Source organism: Cricetulus griseus, chromosome 5 (assembly GCF_003668045.3).
Source record: "Cricetulus griseus strain 17A/GY chromosome 5, alternate assembly CriGri-PICRH-1.0, whole genome shotgun sequence".
NCBI lineage: Eukaryota > Metazoa > Chordata > Mammalia > Rodentia > Cricetidae > Cricetulus > Cricetulus griseus.
In genome coordinates this window covers 80,095,102-80,119,610 of record NC_048598.1, presented here as the reverse complement: position 1 = coordinate 80,119,610, position 24,509 = coordinate 80,095,102, and positions in this window count along the sequence as shown.

Here is a 24,509-nt window from a genome sequence, read left to right as displayed (position 1 = left end):
AGGGGAGGGCATAGTCCCTGTTCCAAATGATATGACAGACTTTGAAGATATGCCATGAAAGGGCTCTCCTTTCCTGGGGAACAGACATATGATAGAATATGGGGTTGGTGATGAGCAGGGGAGTAGGGGAGTGAACTGGGATTGACATGTAAAACAAACTTGTTTCTAATTTAAATAAAAAGGAAAAGAATAAAAAACAGAAAACAAAACAAAACAGCAACAACAAAAACAAGCCACCAAAGATAAGGAAACATAAAGTCAAGACAACAGGGATGAGCAAATGCATGAAATGTTCTTTGTTGGGGTATGTTGGCTTCATAGAAGTTTACATGCCAGAGTTTCAAATGGAAAAATTATATTTTTAAGACAAGAAAGTTAAATAAAATTTTCAGCTACACTATTGTATCTAATAGAGGCATCAAGGAAAATAGGGCTGTTTAATAGTTTGTACACTGTATAAAATAATAATCTAAGAAATGATTAGGTCTTTAACACAGGTTGCTTTTACCTATTGATTGTGATTCCATTATATAAAAGTGATTTCATGCATTATTCAAGTTTTGTGGTATGCATATATGAAGAAATGATAGCAATGACAAAATGTAAAATAAGTTATACCATAACAGTTATTTCTAATATATGCTATGTGATAGAAACGTTTAATATAACATACATCATACATTTCCTGTATTTTGCTTTTAAATATTGTTTTATAGACAATTTTATATGCTTTTTCTGTACATATGAAAGAACTTTCTATAAAATATTGGAGAAAAGACTACTCATTCAACAATTGGTGCTGGTCAAGCTGCATAACTACATGTAAATGCACAAAAAATATCTTATTCTGCACAATACTCAACTCCAAGTGGATTAATGATCTTCAGTTAAGACCAAGTACTCTTTATCTGATGGAGGAGAATGTAGCAATATGTTTGAACTCAGTGCAGCTGGAAATAGCTTTTTACAAAATTTTGATAGTGTTTAAAACACTTCATAAATGGAAACTCATTAAAACAAACAAACAAAAAACATATACACAGCAAAAGACACCATAACACAAGTAATTAAAAAGCATACAATGCTGAAAATAAGCTTTAACATCTGATATAGGATTTCTATCTAAAATATACTTCTAGAAAATCTCAAAAATAAAAATCAAGCAAAAAACTTAATTAAAAATCATTCATGAAACTAAACAGAGATTTCAAATGATGAAATACAAATCACTAAGAAACATTGTAAAACATCCTTATCCATCCAACTGCAAACTAAAACTAGTTTGTGATTTCCCCTTTCCCAAGCAAAATAGTTAAGATCTCAAAACCATATGAGAGCAGATGTTAAAAAGGATTTAAGAAACGCACACACACACACACACACACACACACATGCATTCACGCACGCAAGTATTTACCAATTTTGGCAACATGCACTCATGCAGCCGTTATGGGAAACAGTCTGGTACATCTTCAGAAAGTTAGAAATAAATCTACCACATGATCTATATATACCACTTTTAGGTATATACACAAAGGACTGAATAACTACTGCTGAGACAACTTTTCATCTAGGTTCATTTTTGTTCTTGTTACATTTAGGAAATTACAATATCTAGAAGCACACCATTTGATGAATGGATAAAATGTGATACATTCACATATTTCACTGTTAAGATAAATGGAATTCACATATATATATAAACACTTCGAGTAGTCATTCTGAGTAAGATAACCAACACCAGGAAGGACAAATGCTTTTATTTTCTGATTTGTGAAATGTCACCTTTGAATCCTTGGATATGAGGAGATAGAATGAATGAATTTGAATGGGCTAGTAAATGCTAGGAGATATAAAAGATGGGAGAGCACGGCAGAGGAATGAATAAAAGGAGAGATAACTAGCACTAAAGACTTTCCTAAAAGTCACATGGTAAGCTACTATGCTACAAGGTGTCTCAAGAAACTTCTATATATAAAGAGTCTAAAGGGAGTTATGCTATATCCCAATGACAATGCCTCCACTAGGCATGTGGTAACAAACATAAAGCCCGGTACATGGAATGAATCATTTGTTTTCAAGGGGTCAGAAAAGACTCACTGACTCCCAAACATTAGTGATATTGCTGTTTCATCTGTTTGTTTTTAAGAACTTGACAATAAGATAAAAATTACTCAAAACAACCAATACTTGAATCATAGAACATGGGAAAATTAAGCTGGCATTTAACTAAAAGCCTTATCTCTATTGGCTAGTTGTTACAGTGAAAGAATTCAATAGACATGATACTTGAGGAGGGAAGTAATCATCAATCTCATTGAGCTTTAAACCTTGATATCTATAATAATAACTGGTCTGGAAAAGTATGCTCACTAGTGAATATTATGGAAGTAGCCAACTTTCTTGTTGAATTAAAACCCTTTCCACACATTGAAACTGATACTTGACACCATAATTGTAGCCCAAAAGTCTATGACTATACAAGTCATAGACTCTAGAGGACATAGTATAAAGCCAATCCCTTATGATTTACAATTAGAGCCATAGACTAATATCTCCCACAACTTTCATAAAGAATAATTTTGGCAGCAGATGATCATAATTAAGAGGCCCAATTTGGTCAAGGTGTGTATAATAAGCGACTGAATCCTCTGACTTAAGTGGAACATCTATATCATACCCTGTCCTTTAAAGAGTCAGTCATCATAAAAGAGGGGATGTAATACTTCAAGAACAAGAGTATGTGGATGACTGAAAGGAAACAGTCCTTCTTGGACACTATAGTACAGTTGCACATATGAAAAAGGCATAGGAAGGTTCAAGCCAGACAAAATTCAAGCATGGATTGTAGAGTGGGGGACAAATTACCATTGTTGTTTAGAAGCTATTTTTAAGTGATAGCTATTGGGGGAGGGACAGCCAAGTTTTTAAAAGGTATGTTGACACCCCGGCAGTGGTGGTGCATGCCTTTAATCCCAGCACTCTGGAGGCAGAGTTAGGCAGATCTCTATGAGTTAGAGACCAGCCTGGTTTAAAAGAGCTAGTTCCAAAGCCACAGAGAAAGCCTGTCTGGAAGAAACAAAAAAATATGTTGATTTCCCTCCCCCACTTGAATTGTCAGATCATTGATTGTCCAGTGGATGATCATACAGCTAAGACTATATGGGAAATGCAAATGTGACTCTATGTTTTTGACAAAAAGAGGACACCAACCTGAATAGGTAGGAAGGAAGGTATACATAGGGTAGTTAGGAGAAGGGTTTTTAATATGATAGAATATATTTTAATGAAATCTCAAAGATCTTATAATTTTAAAAAGTTGAATAACATCTAATAAATCATACCAAGTTTGAAACCCAATCATTGGCATTCACAGAGACACCTTTGCACATATGTACACAAACTTTCATTGCTTATATAAGAAAGAACTTATAATGTGTAAGATCAGATTATATTTTTATATATTATCTGAAGTAACTTAAGTAGAATACAGTTAAAATAATTGTCATTGACAAGTAAAAACATTCTGTGGCAAATTCTACTTTTGAATTACATGTATATATGTATGTATGCATATATAATATATAATGGAAAAATTTCACATAAATTTTATGAATTTCTTATGATAATATATATAGATATAAAGTAATTTATATTAAATTTTTATATACACTGGCTACATTTACTTAGTTTACTACTACTCTTATTGCAAATGGTAACCCCAGGATCTATTCTTTGCAAAGCAAAATCTATTCTATAGTATTAGATATTTTTCTGATATATGATTGCTTTCATTTATTTCATAATTAATTTTAAAAGTATTTTCTTCACACATCAGTATGTTTAATATCAGGGATGGAATGATGACTAGACTAGGCTCAGTGATAAGAGGAAAAGAATGTTAACAAACAAGGAATTATTAATTCTTGGACAATGATTGTTTTCTAGAACAATTGCAAGACTATCAGTTGCTCTTGACTGCATAAGTTTTGTTATTCACAACTCCTTTATACAGCCAAGGCAAGCCAGAAATCTTTCACTAACAATAGTATCTTTTCTATTTTCTCCCATTATTTCTGTCTCTTGGTGTTTTATAATTTGTTTTCTGGTTCAAACTTAATGTTTTTTAAAAAACCATTAACTATATTTAGTTTCAGAACAATTTCATTACCCCCAAACTGTTTTTGTGATATTTGCTCATGCTGTGAAGCCCAAGTTTTCATTTGTGTTATTAAAAGGAAAAATAAACATTGGGTCAGAAAGGAGAAGTCAGCAATGAATTGACAGAAAATAACCAGAAAGAGTCATAACAATAGAAAAAGATGGATAGATAGAGAGAAACAGGAAATAGTAGGGAAGAAGTTTGAGTATGGTGGTCATTTTAGTTTGGCAAAATGGAAGCACTCTATCTTTTGGAACAAAGAGGAATGTCAGCTCGGTGTTACTTGACTTCATTGAGCTAGGAGGTTTGCACCCCAACCTCTGACTCCCAAATCCCATTGGTAAATAAAACAATTAGGATTTAGTTAAAAAAAAAAACCTACATTTGGTGGCAGAAACAGGAGGTGTGTCCCTGAATGACATAAAATTCCCACACCATCACAACCTGGGAAATGGGCCAATAATAGTACATCTGAAATTAGTGATAGAAACACTAACAGATTCACAAACAGCCACTCTTCCATCAAAAATTAACAAAAGTACTCCCTAAACAGTCAGTAGTTACTACCCATTCTTTCTCCTTCTAGCCCCTGCCATTACTAATCTACTTTTCCTCTCTATGGAGTTGCCCACCCTGTGTAATTTGTACAGCTCCCATTCACACGATATGTGGTCTCATAATGATTTTGTTTAGAATCATATTTTATTCAGTTTTTCCAACATAATATTTTTATTAATTCTTTGGGTACTTCTTACAAAGCTCCCCAATCACATTCACTTCCCATTTTTCTCAGGTGAACCACCCTCCCAAACTTGTACCCTCCTCCTGCCAAAAAAAAAACATAATCTATTCAAACAAAACAACAACAAAAAAAACACCAATACTACTTGTGTTGCTTATATGATCAGTGGAGCATGATCAAACTCCCATTGGTCTCCCCTTTGAAGAAAATAAGTCCTTCCCCACCATTCAATCCTCCTCCACCCATATGCCATCTAGAAGCTATCACAATTTGAAGGACTCTCTTTAATTGCTTCTGGTCTTTAGTGTTTCTTTTCTTTTTTTGTTGGAAGAAGATTGTCAAAGAAGCCTTCAAATCTGTCATTCAGTTATAATTCTGAAGTCATGGATATCAGAGCTAAAGAAACTTACTTGTTCAAAGCAGCTGGTGGCAGCATGGATTACACCCATCATACTAGTGGATATAAACATGCCCTCTGTCATTTTTTCTTTAATTTTTTTTCATAAACTCAATTTCAATATATTGCCACTCCTCCAAATCCTCACAGATACTCTCCTGCTCCTTAACCATCCAAAACAAAAATCAAAACAGACAATCTGAAAAATGAAAGTAAATCAATGAGACAAAAAATAACAAATCAAAACCACACAAAAATCATGGGTGTGTCCTGGATTATGTTGATATACTCGCTGCCACTCCATTGAAGAAAACTGATTCCATACTAGTAAGAATCAACAATCAACGACAAACAGCTTCTTCATTGTGGAGATTGGAATTTGTGTCCACTTTCTCTTTTGAAACTGTGCATATGTTTTCCATGCTCTCACATTCTCAGTGTTTCCTGCTGTTTCTGGAAACATCATTTTTAGGAGTCTTCTGCCACCTCTGTCTCTTAATATCTCTCCATCTCCTCTTCAACCTAAATCTCTGAACTTTGTGGGGAACACTTGTTATTAGTTATTACTGCTTGGACATATTTTATGCTTCCTATTAGCTCTTATACTCTAAAATGTTTCTCTTTCATCTACATTTTGTCACGGGGCAATTAACCTTCCCTTCCCTCTGCATATCTCACGGTCACTTATGATGTATTGTCTGTTTGGGGTTTTTCTAGCTCATAGCCCCAGAAATATCTCTCTTTCACCCTCATTCTTTCTTCCTTCTCCTTTCAGCATAGATTTCCACTCCTTTTTATTCCCTCTACCAAACCCACCTATCCCTCTTCCATCTAGCTAATGGCCATTCAGCTTTTTATTAAATTAACCTGGTGACTTAGGAAGTCAAGGTGGAACAGCAACACATCTTTACATATTTAAACAAATACAACACACTTTAAATTGTTATCATTGGCAGCATAAACAAATGTAACATACCTTTACATAGTTAAAGTAGTATTCTACAACATAAACAAATGTGGCCCACTTTTACACAGTGAAATATTTCACAACATTTCTTCCTTTGTGTTTAATGAAAAGGGAGGCTTTCAGTTTTAACATAGCAAAATCATACAGAATAAGAACAGTTGTGTAAGAATTTTATTTATATAAAAAGAATTGTATTTATCATATCCAGTTCTTTTGCATTTGATTAAGAAAAATCACTCTATTATCTACTATATCTTTTTTTTTTTTTTGGTTTTCTGAGACAGGGTTTCTCTGTGGCTTTGGAGGCTGTCCTGGAACTAGCTCTTGTAGACCAGGCTGGTCTCAAACTCACAGAGATCCACCTGCCTCTGCCTCCCGAGTGCTGGGATTAAAGACATGCACCACCACTGCCCGGCTCTATCTACCTTATCTTAGTGAGTCCAAAGCTCTGTAGCTATTTACATTCTATGCAAAATAACTAAATCTGTAACTATAAATATCTAGTGTTCAACTCTATCAAAGACCCCAGAGGAATACAATTTTACCTGAATAAACTGAAAGTCCAATGCAAGTCACTTCTAAAACTACAGAAGTGACAGACATCTGTCTACTTGGACATTCACTCAAGGTTCCTCAGCAATGTTGTACCAATCTTTCTCAGCCTATATTCCTGGCCTAAAGTATCTGTCATGAATTTTTATGAAGTAAAAATTTTGAAGGACTGTTATACCTTGTCTTAGCAAAGTTTACAAGTTGTTTTTCTTTGTGCCCTGCTAAATGTCTGTCAGACTTTTCTATGAAGGTAGAATTTTGAAAGCCTGTCTCACCTTGTTTAGACAAAATTCAGCAGTCACTCACCTATGTATCCTACATGTGCAGTTTGGACAGTATACTGTCAGCAGTGGAGGCCAGGACAGTTTCTTTCCCAAATGACTAGCTTTGCCACAATGAAAACAAACTCCATATGTATATTCTGTGATGAACTTTTATGGGGTAGATTCGTGCTGCCAGACATACACTTGTCTCATGGTTAGGAAAAGCCTCAGGCTGATAAACATCTTAATTGCCATATTATACAAGTATTTCCAGTGTTTGAATCTCTCATGTGTATCTAAAATATATGTGTTTGACCTTGAAAATGATGTTAACATGACTTCAAATTTGATTGTTCTATATAAGTAACTAATAACTTGTATTTCTTAATTATATATTTTATTTTATTTTGTTTTTTCAAAACAGGGTTTCTCTGTAGATTTTGAGCCTGTGTTGAAATGCACTATGTAAATGAGACTGGACTTTAACACACAGGGATCCACCTATCTCTGCCTTCTCAATGCTGGGAGTAAAGGCATGTGCCTTCATCATCTTGCCTACACATTACCTTATTAAATGAGTCCCATAAGCACAATATTCTAAACAAGAGAAGAAACAGACATACAGTAAGCAAAATTATTTTAAATTTGTATCAATATACCAAAATCCAAACCAATGTAAAATAATTGAGGTTAAAAGTTGTCTTTTTATCTGATAATCCCATATATACTCACTAAATTATGACAAATATCTGTCATCCACCAAATGGTCAAAACCCACCAATCCTACCTCTTTGGGTATATGGGAGTTATGTTTTCTAGACTGCTTCTTTTTGTCTATTAGTGACAGCATTTTTAAGTAACCTGATGATATTGAGAAAATGATCAAGTCCTAAGAAAACTATCTATAGCATTTGTTTCCAGTATCTGTGCAATGGAAAACTGAAAGGTTTATTTGCTGTTCTGGCTAGAATAGTCAGTGAGGCAAGACCATCTCAGTCAGCAGCCTTGAATGTCTTCTAGATGCAGAACACCAAGGAAATGGCAACATAGGCAGTGTGAGAGGGTGGGTGACCTGGGCCACCTGTTTTTATTGGTGTCTGGTCTCCTTTCTCTAAAAACAGACAAACTTTCAAAGTAAACATATATATTTGCATTAACATAAATGTGGACTGTGTCCTGTACACAAGCCAGCCAAAGAAGATATTTTGTTTTATATTTGAGCAGATTAAATATACATCCCATGTCTTTTGGTTTTTCCAGGTTAATGTCTGTAGCCAAGATTGTTTTTGGGGGGAGGTCTCTTGTGATCAAAACTGATCTCTATAATCCTTGAATGAATACAAAGACTTTCATTTCCTGTGAAAACAAAAGCATAGACTCTTCTCCAATGCAATACATTTTGTGACTTTCATTTTAAAGATAATGCATCCCTAAAATATCTAAACTGTTTTAATTCAGCAGTCCTTCTTACAATCCATTGTCTTTCAGAAGCTGTTTTTCATTCACCTTTCAAAAAGTTACAAGTTAACATAACACCATATGGGATCAAGACTCCCTCTGAATTTTACATTGCTATGTGTTTTTTCCCCTTTATATTACTTTACAATCTCTTTACAGACTTTAATTTTACACTATTTTTCTTTGCCATTCTATACCCATTTTCTTTGTAATTTTCTCACATGGTTTAACACACTGTCACCTGTTAAGCTTTTTTTCCCACTTCAATACCTGTTTTATAAAGTATCTGCAACTATGTGCTTAAAAATTTTTCTGATGCCTGAGACTTCAAACTGCTTATCAGTGACAGCTAGGCCCTCTGCTGGCATCTCTGGTACCTGACCCTCTCCCCTTCTTGGGTCCATGAAAGCCCAAGGTAACTCCGTTGTCCCATCTGAAACTTCATTGTCTGGTAACTGTGGACCAAACAATGAACCAGACTTTAAGATGTGGGTGTATTGTGGCAGGATTTTTTTTTCTTAGCCTGTTATTTCTACTTAGTGGCTGGCTGCTCAAGGGCTTTCTGTACTGCAATTCCTCTTAATTAAAGAAGACCATTTTTTCTCTCCCTGTTTCTCCACCCAGTTTGCTCTTTGTTTTATCCCCTCAGCTTTCTCAGGGACTACATGGAGATACAGACTCCAATTTGGTAGGTCAAAGATAATAGGCATGCTTTGGAGTACCAACAGCTCCCAAGTCCTGATGTGGAGACCTCATATAAGTCATGCTTATCCCACTAGCTCTTATAATTTAACCTCTTTATCATCATCTATATTTTCCTTGAGCCTTTTTACTTTTCTTTCTTAGAGTATGTCCTACTTTCACTTACTCTTGTGCCTGGGGAACAGAAGACTGCCTCGCTTCTGGGCACCAGTGTGTCCCTCTCTTTTCCCTCATTCTTATTTCTTTCTTCTCCTTCTGCTCTAGACATCTCTTTCTACTTATCATCTCTGCCTGCCAGCCTTTCGGATCCCTCTCATGCCTACCTATTGACCATTCATCTTATTATTAGAATAATCAGGAGCCTTAGGCAGGGAAGGGGAAACAGCAACATATCTTTACAAAGACATGCTAACATGTCTTAAACCAAGAAAGCAGAAACAAATATAAAGTACACTCACATAAAGTAATATTCTGCAATATGAACAAATGTAACATTTCTTTACACAACATTAATGTCTTCAAACATGGAGAAATAAAGCTGATGCCCAATTAGAAAGTTTACCACTACTTACTTGAATAAAAAGTGTTGAAAGATTTTATGAACAATACAGAAGCAGAAAATTAATTATCAATGTCACATAGCTGTTATGGCTGTGAGCTATAATGTCCTCCAGCCTGCAAGATATACTATTTCAATAGCGCTACAAATGCTATATGAGTAACCCATCAATTTTTGATTGTTTTTAAGGCCTCTTTCATGAGATAGAATCCTTGACCAACTGTGTTAAAACTGCCACAAACCTGAAATGAAGAGAAAATTTACTATTATCATTCTGTTAAATATAGCAATAAAATACCCTAAATGATGTATTATATCCATGTTTCAGTATATTATTCAACTCTCTTCTGAGGATGTTTTTCTTGCAGCAGCTGTAATTAATACAGAGACCCACTACTACACATATGGCAGAAACTAAGAGACTTTGAAGCATTCAGCCTTAAAAGGGATAGTTTTTTATCATTCACTTACTCTCACAGCTCAGAGATATATATGGTAGAGGAGGTGGAAGGATTGTAAGAAGCAGAGTTGATAGATGACTACAAGTAAACAAGGTGATCCAGATTCAGCAGGACTACTACTCATATGTAAAGTATGTACAGGACCTTAAACAATATAATGAGAGACAAACTTGTGTTACAGAGAATTGGAAATAAGCACAAAGTCCTACTCCTAACTAGGAAGCTATTTACAACTGATACCAGCTTGGGGGGGATTTATTTCTCCAATGGAATGACAATACCTAAATCAACCACACTTCAGGGTATATTCCATTCAAGGGAGTATTTGGCCAACAGGAAACAGAATCCATGTGTTTGTTTGCTTAATTGATATTTTGTTTTATTTTTTTGGCATTTTTTTCTTTTGGATTTTTCTTTTTTTATTGCTGTCAATGTTTGTTTGATTGTTTTGATTGTTGGCTATTTTTATTTTCTGGAAAAGAAAAATAACATGGGGATTTGGATGGGGTCTGAGAGGGGGAACTCTGATTGGAATGTAAAATGTAATTTAAAGAGTAAGTGAATTATAAAATTCTGACAGGAGTAATATTGTATTTCAGAGTGGTTTTGATTTGCATTTCCCTGCTGGCTAAGGATGTTGAAAACTTTCTTAGTATCTTTCCTCCATATTCGATTCCTATGTAGAGAATTTATATTTAGTTCTGAACTCCACTTTTTAATTGAATTATTTTAATTACTAACTTATTGCATTATTTGCATATTTTGGAAATTAGCCCTCTGTTAGATGTTGGGTTGGTGAAGATCTGAAGGCTGCTGGTTTATCTTCTTGACTGTGTTCTTTGCCTTATAGAATCTTCTCAGTTTCAGGAAGACCCATTTATTATTTGTCAATATAAGTGTGTATTCTAGTGGTGTTATGTTCAAGAAGTGGTCTCCTCTACCAATTCTTTCAGGGGTACATCCACTTTCTCTTAAGGGGTTCAGTGTGGATGGATTTATATTGAAATATTTGATCCATTTGGACTTAAGTTTTGTGCATGGTGATAGATAAGGATCTATCTGCAGTCTTCTACATGTCTGCATCCAGTTGTGTCAGCACCATTTGTGTCAATGCTTTATTTCCCCATCACATAATTTTAGCTTCTTTGTCAAAAATCAGTTGTTTGTAGGTATGTGTGTTAATATGAAGGTTTTCAATTCAATTCCATTGGTCTACCTGTCTACTTTTGTGCCAATACCAAGCTGTTTTCATGATTATAGCTCTATAATACAGCTTGAAGTCTTGTATGGTGCTGCCTCCAGAAGTTCCAAACAACAGGGTTGTTTTGGCTATCCTGGGTTTTTTGTTTTTCCATATAAAGTTTAGTATTTATTTTTCAATGTCTGTGAATAACTGTACTAGGATTTTGATGGGGATTTCATTGAATCTGTAGATTGCTTTTAGCAAGATTACCATTTTTTCTATGTTTATTCAGCCTATCCAAGTTCATGAGAGAACTTTCATTTTCTGGAATCTTCTTTCTTTCTTTAAAGACTCAAACTTCATTGTATATAGGTCCTTAATTGCTTGCGTAGAATTATCCCAAGATGCTTTATGTTGTTTGTGGCTATTGTAAAGTTTGATATTTCTCTAATTTCTTTCTGAGCCCATTTATCATGTGTATATAGTAGGGCTACTGGTATTATTTTTTTATGAAATCTTGTATCTTGCCACTTTACTGAAGGTGGTTATCAGGTGTAGAATTTCCTTGGTATAATTTTTTGGTCAATTATGTAAACTATCATTTCATCTGCAAATAATGAAAAATTGATTTCTTTCTTTCCAATTTATATCACCTCAACCTCCTTTTCTTGTCTTATTGCTCAAGGTAGAACTTTATGGACAATATTGAAGAGATATGGAGAGACTGACCAGCCTTAACTTTTTCCTGATTTTAGAGGAATTACACTGAGTTTCTCTTCTTGTAGTTTTGATGTTGGCTGTTGGTTTGCTATATGTTGCCTTTGTTATATTTAGGTATGTTCCTACTATTCCTGATCTCTCCAAGTCTTTTATTATGAAGGGGTCTTGGATTTTGTCAAAGGCTTTTCAGCTTCTATTGAGATGATCATCTGGTTTTTCTTTGCATTTTTTTAAATGTGGTGGATTTCATTGATTGAATTTTTTGTATTTGAGCAAACCCTATTTCCCTTGGATGAAGCATACTTCATCAGGATGGATGATTTTCTATTTCCAACATTCCCTCAGACTGTGTTTTTTTAAATATATATTTCAGCTTTAAAACCTTGCACTGTTTGAAGTGTTTCATGCAATTTTTGATTTGTCTTTTCCTCCCTTCCTTGAATTTTTGTTTGTTTCTTCTTCTTCTTCTTCTTCTTCTTCTTCTTCTTCTTCTTCTTCTTCTTCTTCTTCTTCTTCTTCTTCTTCTTCTTTAAGGGATTATTCTCATTACCTGTTTTATGGTCTCTCTCATCTTCATAAAGTTGTTTTGTTGGGTCTTTCTCTTCTTCATTTGTGTTGGGATATTCAGGTCTTGATGAATTGGAGTCCCTAGACACTGGTGGTGCAATATTGATCTTTCTGTTGTTGACTGTGTTCTTATAATATTGTCTTTCCATCCCTTCTTCCAGTGGGCTAAGGCGGGGTCTCTTTCCTCTTGTATTCCAGTGATTATAAGTTGGCTAAGACTTTGATGTCAGCCACTCAGTATTGTCCATCCTCTCCTGGTTTTCTCCTCACTTAGAGGGCATAGGTAGGCCAAGACTCAAGGTCAAGGTCATGTTCAAGCTGAGGGTATAGAGGGGCCAGAACTAAAGCAGAGGGCATAGGGGAGCCAGGACTGTGATGTCATCAGACTTGGGATAGTATGGGCTGCCATACTATCCACTATAGGTGGAGTAGACGCAGGAAGTTACAAAGAGGGGATAGGGGGTACTTGGGCCTGAGTTGGACCCCACTCACTGCAAGCAGAGTGCATAGAGTGGCCTAGAGAGTGATGTAGGCAGACTCAAGTGAGTCCGGGATGCCAGGTTGGATCCAGGGAAGGAAGGAATAGACCCAGAAAATTCCAGGAAGGATATGGGAGGGACTTGGGCCTTGGAAGAACCCACACTCACCTCAAGAAGAGGGCATGAGGGGCCAATGTAGGGTAGGACCACTACAGGAGAACCAGTCCCAGGAAGTTCCAGGAAGGAGATGGGGGAGTTGGGCATGGGCAGAACCCAGACTCACCTCTAAAAGATGGCATGGGGGCAAGAATGTGATGCAGGTAGTCCCAGGAGTTTCTGGGCTGCTGGTGTGGTGACATTATAATAACCAATATATTCTAAAAAAGTAAATCACTTTATAGAACAAATTGAAAATCATATACTAATAAAATTAAATTTAGTATCACTAATGGGTTATCAACTCAATTTCTTTACATACATTCATGAATTTTATAAACTTCTATTTTATATTATTTTTATTAGGGATTTACAGATAATTTTTTTTTCCTTTTTCATCACAAAAATAATCACTTTTGACCACCAGTGTGCTACAAATAAAATAGTATATCAGAAAATTTCCCATGAGAAAGCCAGAATAGAAGACAATAGTTGCACTTTGCATACAATAAAACAGTGTCCTATTTTCTTCATTAATAGTAAAATAATTATCCATAGCATAATTATGAGCATCCATCTCATCACAGCTCCACATACAAATGTGAGGTGTTATCCCTTATTATTTAATTGGTTTTTAAGAGATGAATATGAATGCATCTTCTGAGCCAACATAATGTGTTTCTAAGAGGCACTCCTACCTTTTTGATAGTAATAACGAAGACTTCAACAATAACAGCCAAATGTTTACAGAGGATGGGCTGCAAACCCATGGAAGAGTGGTGTGTGTGTGTGTGTGTGTGTGTGTGTGTGTGTGTGTGTGTGTGTGTGTGTGTGTGTTTTATGTATTGTGTCCCTGTGTGCTTGTACAGGATATTTGAACATGCTCTAAAAAGGGATTTGCTTACTTTCTTCATTGAAAGATTTTATTCTGTCATTATATTAGTAACCCTCCCCATTGTAAAAGGAGAAATCTTGAATGGGATCTGTTTTTCTGTTTTGTGACTATGGGAATCTTGGAATCAAGAGCTCCCTGTGATTCAGGGCATTTTATCCTAATACTCTTTACCAAATATGACTCTTCATCTGTCTTAAGGTCAAGAATGACAAAGCCTGATTTCACTTGTCACACAGTGTTTTACAGATCATCACATTATCATTCTTTAATGCAGAGAATAAGAGTGTTCATGGATTAACACAAACCACACTGGATCTCAATTATCTAAGTATTTGGCACCACACTATTTATAAGAAACAAACTTCCAAGTAAAAGATTTCAGCTGTAAGCTTCATTGCTGATGCTGCCTTTATCTCCAGTGTCTATTTCATAATGGAGGGTCTAATGAGAATATGTAAATTAAAGCTAAAAAACTAAACTTATTAGCTCTCATTCATTTTTCTGTTCAATTTGAATTTCCCTTTGTAAAGATTACCTTAATTTAGTAGCATTTTGGACTGATTATTACTATGTACTTAGGTTAAAATTGAAGTGTATCTTATGAATTTATTGCATGGTACTAAGGGAGTTCTGTTGTATGTCATTCACAGAGTGTACATGGGAAATAATTGCATTTAGTATATTACAGCAACCCAAGATTTATAGAGCTTTGGAAACAAAGTAAATTGTATTTTATAATGAGTATGGATTTCTCCAGTTTATGTAGCATTCCCTTTGCTGTTGTTTGAAAATATTATATTTTTATTTCACTGTAATTATTAATATCAATTGCTAGGCTTATATTAAATATTAAGATATAATCTTATGTTTTCCAGGCTGGCCTCAAACTCAATAGCTGAGACTATATCTAACTGTCTCTTTACTGGCTAGGTTCATATCAACTTCACACAAGCAAGAGTTATCTGAATGGATGGAATGTCAATTGAGAAAAAGGTTCCATACTATCTGACTGTAGGCAAGTATATTGGCATGTTTTTAAATTGTGATTCATGTTGTTGAGCCTAGCCCATTTTGAGTATGGTCAACTCTGGGATAGTGGTAGTGGGTTCTCTAAGAAAGTACCCTGAGCAAACTATGAGTGTAAGCTAATAAGTTGAACTCCTCCATGGCCTCTCCAGCAGCTTCTGCCTCCAGCTTCTTGTACTGTTTGAGTCCTTGTCTTGACTTACTTTGATTATTAACTGTGATTTAAGCTGAGTAAATACTTTTCTTCCTAACTTGCTTTTTGGTCATAATGTCTCACCTTAGCTTTTATAACCATTACTAGGAGAGAAGTTGGTACCAGGACAGGAGGATATTGCTGAGAGATACCTGAATATGTTTTAGGGAGGATTGTGTTAGGACTTTTGAAATTTTGGGCTTAAAAACCCATTGAGGCCTGGGAGTTCAATGGGCCATTTTATCAAAGCTTGGAAGACAGGAATGAAAAAAGCATCTCAGACAATGACATCCTGGATTATTGCATTTTAGAGGGAGGCAAACATTCTCCATGTTCGTTTTTTGTGAGTATTCTGTAGTTCCTGATGGGCTGGGGCTAAATAATCACCATGATCAACAAGAGAATGGCTCCATTAATATTTCTGTGACAAATTTCTCAGGTAGAGCTGAGAAATTTTACTTGATCAAGGAAAGACTATTCAGTAAGGTGAAATATTTCCTCATGGTCATCACACAGATGTTATCTTTCAAAGGCAGCTAACAATTTGCAATGTGCTGGAAGCTTAGTAGTGTAAAAATCACCTAGGTGGTACTGGTTTTGAAGGCATGATGGGCTCATTGACTGTAGCAGAGACATGGGCATTGTGTGGCCAGGCTGGAGTCCCTGAAGAAAGCCCAGGGGCATCTGGGTGAGTGGAGAGGTGAATAGCAACAAGGACTCCAAGAAATTTTTGTGATGTCATTACCATGAGTTAATCACCAAGTACAGTAGCAGTGGTGGAGTGCAGGAAGACAGAAGCTAGAAGACGAGCTGTGTGTTCTGCACAGGGCAGATCCACAGATGTGACACAATCTCCTTGTTGAAGTCAAGATAATTGCTAGTGAACCCCAATAACTGGACATTGAGCTACTAACAGTGTGAATTTCATTTTGCTTTGTTCAGATTGTGACCTGCTGTGGTTCTTCTCTCTTAAAGAAAGTTTAACTTAATCTAATTTTTAAATGGGCCTACACCTGAAAGACTTTGAACATTTAAAAGAAACATTTGATATTTTAAAGGAAATTGTGTATTGAAAAAATAACCTTGGATGATTTGAATTTGTAGATGTTGGGATTAAGGTTATTTGTTTTATATTGAGATGCTAATATTAACTTGCTGTCTTGGGAATAAATGAAAAAGGAAAGGTTATAATTGAAAAGTGATTCATTCGTATATCAAGTTGACAAGTGGTCAATTGTACTGGCTTGTTTATTTTAACTTGACATAAGCTAGAGTAATCCCTGAGCAGGAAACCTCAATTAAAAAACATCTCCATATGATTGGACTGTAGGTGAACCTGTAGGACATTATCTTACTTAGTGATTGGTGGGGGTGGGACTAACCTAATTGTGATTGATGGTTCTGGTTTTTCATAACAAGAATGGAGCTATCATAATAGAGGGAGATAAATTTGGTTTACAGAGAAATCAGGCACTAGGGAAATGTCTAGACATCTACAAAGATGACACCAGCTAATTATCTCAGCAACGGAGGAGAGGCTACCTTAAATGCCCTCCCCTGATTATGAGATTGATGATTGACTTATATGCCTTCATCCAGCAGCTGGTGGGAGTAGAAGCAGACACCCATAACTAATCACTGATCTGAATTGGAACCCAGATGAAGAGAAGGGCCAGTGAAGAGCACATAGGTCCAGACAAGGCTGGTGAAACACACAGAAACAGCTGACCTGAACATCCCGGAACTCTTGCTCCCCAGTCTGATAGCTGGAATACCAGCATGGGACTGATCCAGACCCAAGGAACATGGCTTTCTGTGAGGAAACCTCAGAAATCCATGGAACCTTCTGTAGAAGCCCAGTATTTATCCCTAGCATAGGGAGCTTATTCCATATAGTGAAATACTCCCTGACCCAAGACACACGGGGGTGGGCCTAGGCCTTATCCCAAAGGGTACGAAAGACTCTGATGACACCCTATGGAAGGCTTCACATCCAGGGGGAGCAGAAAAGATATGTGACAGATAAGGTTTTAGTTGGGGGGTAGAGTAGGGGAGGACCGGTTGGAGAAGGGAACAGGGATTGTCGTGTAAAACAATCCTGTTTCTAATTCAAATAAAAAGGTTGGAAAAAAAAAAGAAAGAAACCTGAGCAAGGCATGTGTTACAAACCAGTAAGTAGCAACCTCTATAGCTATCTGCTTCCTGCCCTTCTTGAGTTTCAGCCATGACTTCCTTGGATGAACTGTGATATGTAAGCATAATCTGAAAAAACTCTTTCCTCCTCAACTTGCTTTTTGAGCATGGTGTTTCACTACATCAATGGTAACCCTAGCTAAAGCAGTTTCCAAGTCCCCAGAGTTAGGCTTACAGACATCAATGACAGTGTCATGTTTTATACAATATTTTGGCTAAAACCTACGCCATTACGTGCTAGGCAACCATTTTACAGGCTGTATTATATATTTATCCTTTTACTGTCATTCTCTATACTTTTATGAGTAAGGATATTTAAAACAATTAACTATGTCTTACTATGGCCTATGCCACATTGACTATAATACACTGGTAAATTGAATTTTTGGAATAGTAAGATTTTATTTAGCTTCATTTATTGAAAATGGTTTTATTTTCTTTTCTCGCTTTGTACTTCCTTTCATAATTAACTATTCAGTTTCTTCATTACTTTACTTAAGTTATAACCCCACTATTGTTCCCTTTTCTGTTCTTTCTAGGTAATTGTAATTTCCAAGTTATGTATTTATAAAATAATAAAGCCTTTTAATAAGTAAAGACTATTATTTATCAAATTATTTATTATTTAAATTTAATTTAATTATTTTTATATTATTAATAAATTATTATTTATTGGTCATTATTTATTAAAATGATATTTGTTTAACGATTTATATAAATACTTTCAGTGAAAAAATACATCACTCAAATGCTAGTACCAGAGAAAAATAACTATAATATAAACTGAAATTAAAAGGCAGAATAGGTAGAAATTAGCAAGATTACAGTAATTTTTATTTACAGTATGTTTTCTTGTAAAACTCTTATCATGTAAATATCCAATTTAGTAAATGCATCAATTTGGGCTTGATCTCTTCTCCTGCCAGTGAACACTGCAGAAATTATTCTAAAGAAACTCAGAGCCCACAACCAGATCCTCTGCTACTATTATGGAGTGAAAGCTGATTTCTTTGAGAATTTGCATGTTCATTATTTAGATATCAGTGTGATGAATTTTGCAAATGAACCATGGTAGGGTAATTAATTTATTACCAGGACATATGGTGAAAGCCACTGGTAGATTATTGCCCTTAGAAATGCTGTAAGGAACTTAGAGACTTCCCATTTGCCATGTAGAGACAGTTAATAATTTCAGTCCAGGAGCATTTTCAGCAGCAAGGAAATCAAATTACACATTGATCTTTAACTCTTCCAATTCATAAAAGCTACAAGATTAAAAATGTGTTAAGTAATACACTCTGTGATATTTTTCTATAGATGAAAGAAAATGCATGTATCATCCAAATATGTGTGTGAAATCAGTAATTATATAACCTAGGGTTTTTTTTGTCTGTGAAATATATTCCAATATATTTCAATACAGTGCATGTTAAACAGAGTTAAATTTGATTTCATGGCCTATGATACTCGGTGTAAAATACATGTACAGTCTGCTTTAATTTAAGCTGCCATAGTAAATAAGTGGAATAAATCTTGGTATCACTGCTCTGTATCTTTTCATGTAATTCATGATTCCTGCCAGCTTGAGTAAAAATAGTAAATTACAATTTGTGAAAATAAAAATGAGAATATGGGACTGTTGATCTCTGTGGTTAATCCATCTTTAACTGTGAAGAAAAATTCTTTTTCTTTTAGCAATCTATATTTAATAATTAGACCATCTCTGCCCTCAAATGTTTGGCAATTTTCTTTACTTAGTTTGAGATTTTTTTTAATCCATTCACTTATTTTGTTAGTGTTTGTTTGAGACCAACTCTCATTCTGTAACCCAAGCTAGCTCAGAGGCATAACAATCCTATAGTCTCTTTCTCATATATGCCTTTAAGGCATATGTGTACCATCTCTCTCAAATATTAATCATAAAATTTAATGACATTCACAATGGTATTTTACGGATCTTTGTATTGATTACAATTATATTTAATTTTCTGATTATAGGATGGTAATCCTTTGCTCTATGTCTAAAATTCATATATGAGTGAGTGAGTACATACCATGTTTGTCCTTTTGTGACTGGGTTACCTCACTCAGGATGGTTTCTTCTAGGTCCATTCATTTGCCTGCGAACTTCAAAATTCCATTGCTTTTTTCTGCTGAGTAGTATTCCATTGTATAAATGAACCACAATTTCTCTATACATTCTTCAGTTGAGGGGCCTCTAGGCTGCTTGCAGGTTCTGGCTATTACAAACAATGCTGAACATGGTTGAACATAAACATGGTTGAACATATGTCCTTGTTGTATGGAAGTACACTATTTGGGTATATACCCAAGAAAGAAATGGCTGAATCTTGAGGTAGACTGATTCCCTTTTTTTTTTTTTTTTTTTTTGAGCACCCACCAAACTGATTTCCAGAGTGGTCTTACAGGTTCACACTCCCTCCAGCAATGGAGCAGTGTTCCTTTTTCTCCAAATCCTCTCCAGCATAGATTGTCTTTGGTATTTTTGATTTTAGCAATTCTGACAAGTGTGAGGTGGTATCTCAGAGTTGTTTTGAGTTGCATTTCTCTGTTAGCCAAGGATTTTGAGCAATTTCTTAAGTGTCGTTCAGCCATTTCCGATTCCTCTGTTGAGAATTCTCTAGTTCTGCACCCCACTTTCTAATTTCATTGTTTGGTGTTTTGTTGGCCAATTTCTTGAGATCATTGTGTAATTTGGAAATCAGCCATATGTCAGATGTCGGGTTGGTGAAGATTTTTACCATTTTGTGGGCAGTCATTTTGTCTTACTTACTGTGTCCTTGGCCTTGCCGAAGCTTCTCAGTTTTAGGAGGTACCTTTTATTAATTGCAGACCTCAATGTCTGTGCTACTGGCATAATGTTCAGGAAGTGTTCTCTTGTGCCAATTTGTTCAAGGGTAATTCCCACTTTCTCTTCTAGAAGATTCAGTGTGGCTGGATTTATGGTGAGATCTTTGATCCATTTGCACTTAAGTTTTGTGCATGATGACAGGTATGGTTCTATCTGCAATCTTCTGCATGTCCAAATCCAGTTATGCCAGCATAATTTGTTGAAGATGCTATCTTTTTTCCATTGTATTGATTAAGCATTTTTTAAATAATAAGGTGTTCGTAGGTGTGTGGGTTAATATCATGGTTTCACGTTGATTTCATTGGTCTATCTGTCTATTTTTGTGCCAATACAAAGCTGTTTTCAGAACTATGGCTCTGTAATAGAGCTTGAAGTCAGGGATGGTGATGCCTCCAGAAGATCCTTTAATGTACAGAGTTATTTTTGCTCTCATGGGTTTTCTATTTTTCCATATAATGTTGAGTATTGTTCTTTCAAAGTCTGTGAAGAACTGTGTTGGTGTTTTGATGGGGTTTTGGTTGAATCTGTAGATTACTTTTAGAAGATTACCATTTTTACTATGTTGATTCTACCTATCCAAGAGCATGGGAAATCTTTCCATTTTCTTGTATCTTCTTTAATTTCTTTCTTTAAAGTCTTAAAGTCCTTACTTTACAGGTCTTTCAATTTTTGGTTAGTGTTACCCCAAGATATTTTATGTTGCTTGTGGATGTTGTGAAGGGTGATGCTATCCTAATGTCTCTCTCATTGGATTTATCATCTGTATATAGTAGGGCTACTGATTTTTTGAGTTAATTTTGTATCCTGCTACCTGCAGTAGGTGTTTATCAGCTGTAGGAGTTCCATGGTAGTTTTTTGGGTCACTAATGTAGACTATCATATCATCTGCAAATAGTGAAAATTTTACTTCTTCCTTTCCAATTTGTATCCCTTTGAGCCCCTTTTCTTGTCTCAATGCTCTAGCTAGAACTTCAAGTACAATATTGAAGAGATATGGAGAGAGTGGACAGCCTTGTCTTGTTCCTGATTTTAGAGTAATCCCTTTGAGTTTCTCTGCATTTACTTTGATCTTGGCTATTAGTTTGGTGTATATTGCATTTATCATGTTTAGATATGTTCCTGTTATTCCTGTTCTCTCCAAGATCTTTATCATGAAGGGATGTTGGATTTTGTCAAAGGCCTTTTCAGCATCTAATGGGATGATCATGTGTTTTTTCTTTTTCAGTTTGTGTATATGGTGGATTACATTGATGGATTTTCATATGTTGAACCATCCTTGAATCCCTGGGATGAAGCCTACTTGACCATGGTGGATGATTTTTCTGATGTGTTCTTGGAATCAATTTGCCAATATTTTATTGAATATTTTTGTATTGATGTTCATGACGAATATTGGTATCTAGTTATATTTCTTAGTGTGGCTTGGGTATCAAATTGATTGTAGCCTCGAAAAAAAAAAAGAGTTTGGCAATGTCCCTTCTGCTTCTATTATGTGGAACAGTTTGAGGAATATTGGTATTAGCTCTTGTTTGAATTTCTGGTAGAATTCTGCAGTGAAGCCATCTGACCCTAGGCTTTTTTTGGTTGGCAGGCTTTTGATGACTGCTTCTATTTCATTAGGGGTTATGGGTCGATTTAAACTGCTTATCTGTTCTTGGTTTAATTTTGATAAGTGATATCTATCAAGAAAACTGTCCATTTCCTTTAAATTTTTTAATTTTGTGGAGTACTGGTTTTCAAATTATGACCTGAAATTTCTCTAGATTTCCTCAGTGTCCGTTGTTATATCCCACATTTCCTTTTTGATTTTGTTAATTAGCTTGTTCTCTCTCTGCATCTTGGTTAGTTTGGATAGAGTTTTGTTATCTTGTTGATCTTCTTAAAGAGCCAACTCTTTGTTTCATTGATTCTTTGTAATATTTTCCTAGTTTCTACTTTATTGATTCCTGCCCCCAATTTATTTCCTGGCATTCTACTCCTCCTTGTTGAGTTTGCTTCTTTTTGCTCTAAAGCTTTCAGGGGACATCCCTGTGGATCCCCTAACATTTTCCCTGTGTCAGAACTCTCTCCAAACCTTTACTGTCTCCCTTTATCAAGGCATTTTCTTTCTTGCCCTCCTCTATTCCTCCCCTGTCTCAGTCTTCTTGTTCTCCACCCCACTCCCCTTGTGCCTTTCATAACTCCATCCATTCCCTGCCCCAGGCTCCCACTTTGTTCAGGGGTTCTTGTCCCCATCCCCTTCTTCAAGGGTCTATGCAATATTCTCTTATGTTCCTCCTTCTTTCCTATCTCCTCTGGCAGTGTGTATTCTAGACTAGTGTTCCATTCAATTGGATGGTATAATGCTTACTATCATTTAACACAAATCAAATTGAATGAAATTCCTTCAAAATTATACATTCTGTTCTTAATTTTCATTTTAAAATGATGTTCTTAGAGAACATTCACTTACAAACATTTGTATATCAAAATTACTTCTGTTTGTTTATCATCTGTTATTTGTAGACTTCTTAAAAATTGACCCTTCATTTTGGCAGTCAGTCTTATACATTTTGGCTCCTAGCCTAGAAACCCCCATAGATATGATAAATAAGCTCACATATGTCCTACTTTAAACACTGTCATATTTTGATTCTTAGTAAATTTCATTGGAGCTGAAATGTGAATTTCTGTGTGTATCCAAATCTGACCCTAACCAACCCTAAATTCACAAGTCTCTTTTTTGAAGACCTTTCATTCCTTCTTTTATAGTTAAAAGATTTATCCACTATTCTTACACTGCTTCATATCTGGTTCTATCACATTCAGCTTTTACTTATTTCAGGGCCAAAATATTGACTTTGATCAAGTAGAATATTTTATTACTGACATATATCTCCAAATCACGATTTAAGGAAAAGATTGGAAATATATATAGTCTATAAAATTAGAATAATTTTGATCTTTATTCCTATGTCCCTAGCAATTTTCTTTCTGAAGTCATCATATCTTCTTCCATTTTTCAATCTATACAACCCTTTTTCTTCCTGACTTTCTCCTTTCCTCCCCTATCTTAATGTAGTTCAAAGATAAGTATGCATAATACACATTGAATTGAACTATATATATATATATGCATTCTGAAGTAATAAATGAGCAACTATGCATATATGGAATACTTGTGGATATCTTACATTAAGATATTTTCTAAAAAATTACATAGAGAATTATCAAAAATACAGATAAACTGTAATACAGATTAGGCTGCTAGATGTTTTGTATGGTTTTTGTAAATTATTAATATACTTCTATTTTCATATATTTTAATATTACTGAACTAAAATAACAGCTAGGTTTGTACCCAATGTCCTCATGATATATAAATAAAAGAAAAACACAATATGTATATAAATAGGCAATGTCTCAAGGATCCCGTATGTAACAGAAATCAAATTCTGTATCTTTGTTTGAGATTGTTTAAATTAAGTTGTTTTGAGAAATTCAAATCCTGTATTTGCTACTTTCATAAACAAAATATTCATTTGTAACATCATAATATATAACTATACTCTTACTAATTTTTCTCTATTGATCTTCATCAACATACTTAAAAGGTGTATATTGTTTCTTTATGAGATGTATATATCGGTTCCTATGCTTCATGAACCCTTCATGCCTCAAAACCAGTAGCACTTGGGTGATGCATATTCTTTATGAGGTCTGGCTGACAGCAAGAAAAAGATCTTTGGCTACCTCTGGAACATAGCTTTTCTATGCATTCAGAAAATTTTTCCCAGAGGGTTTCACCTCATTGATGCTGGTCTCTTCTTAGTCTCTGCTAATTTCTTAGCTCTAGCTGACCAGCATCAACTATCCCAGAAAAACATAATTTCACTGTAGTAGTTCTGGTAACTTGTTAGTTATAGATGATTCTTCAGCTCTAGTTAAACAGAACCTCAGGATCTTAACTCAAAATAAGAAAT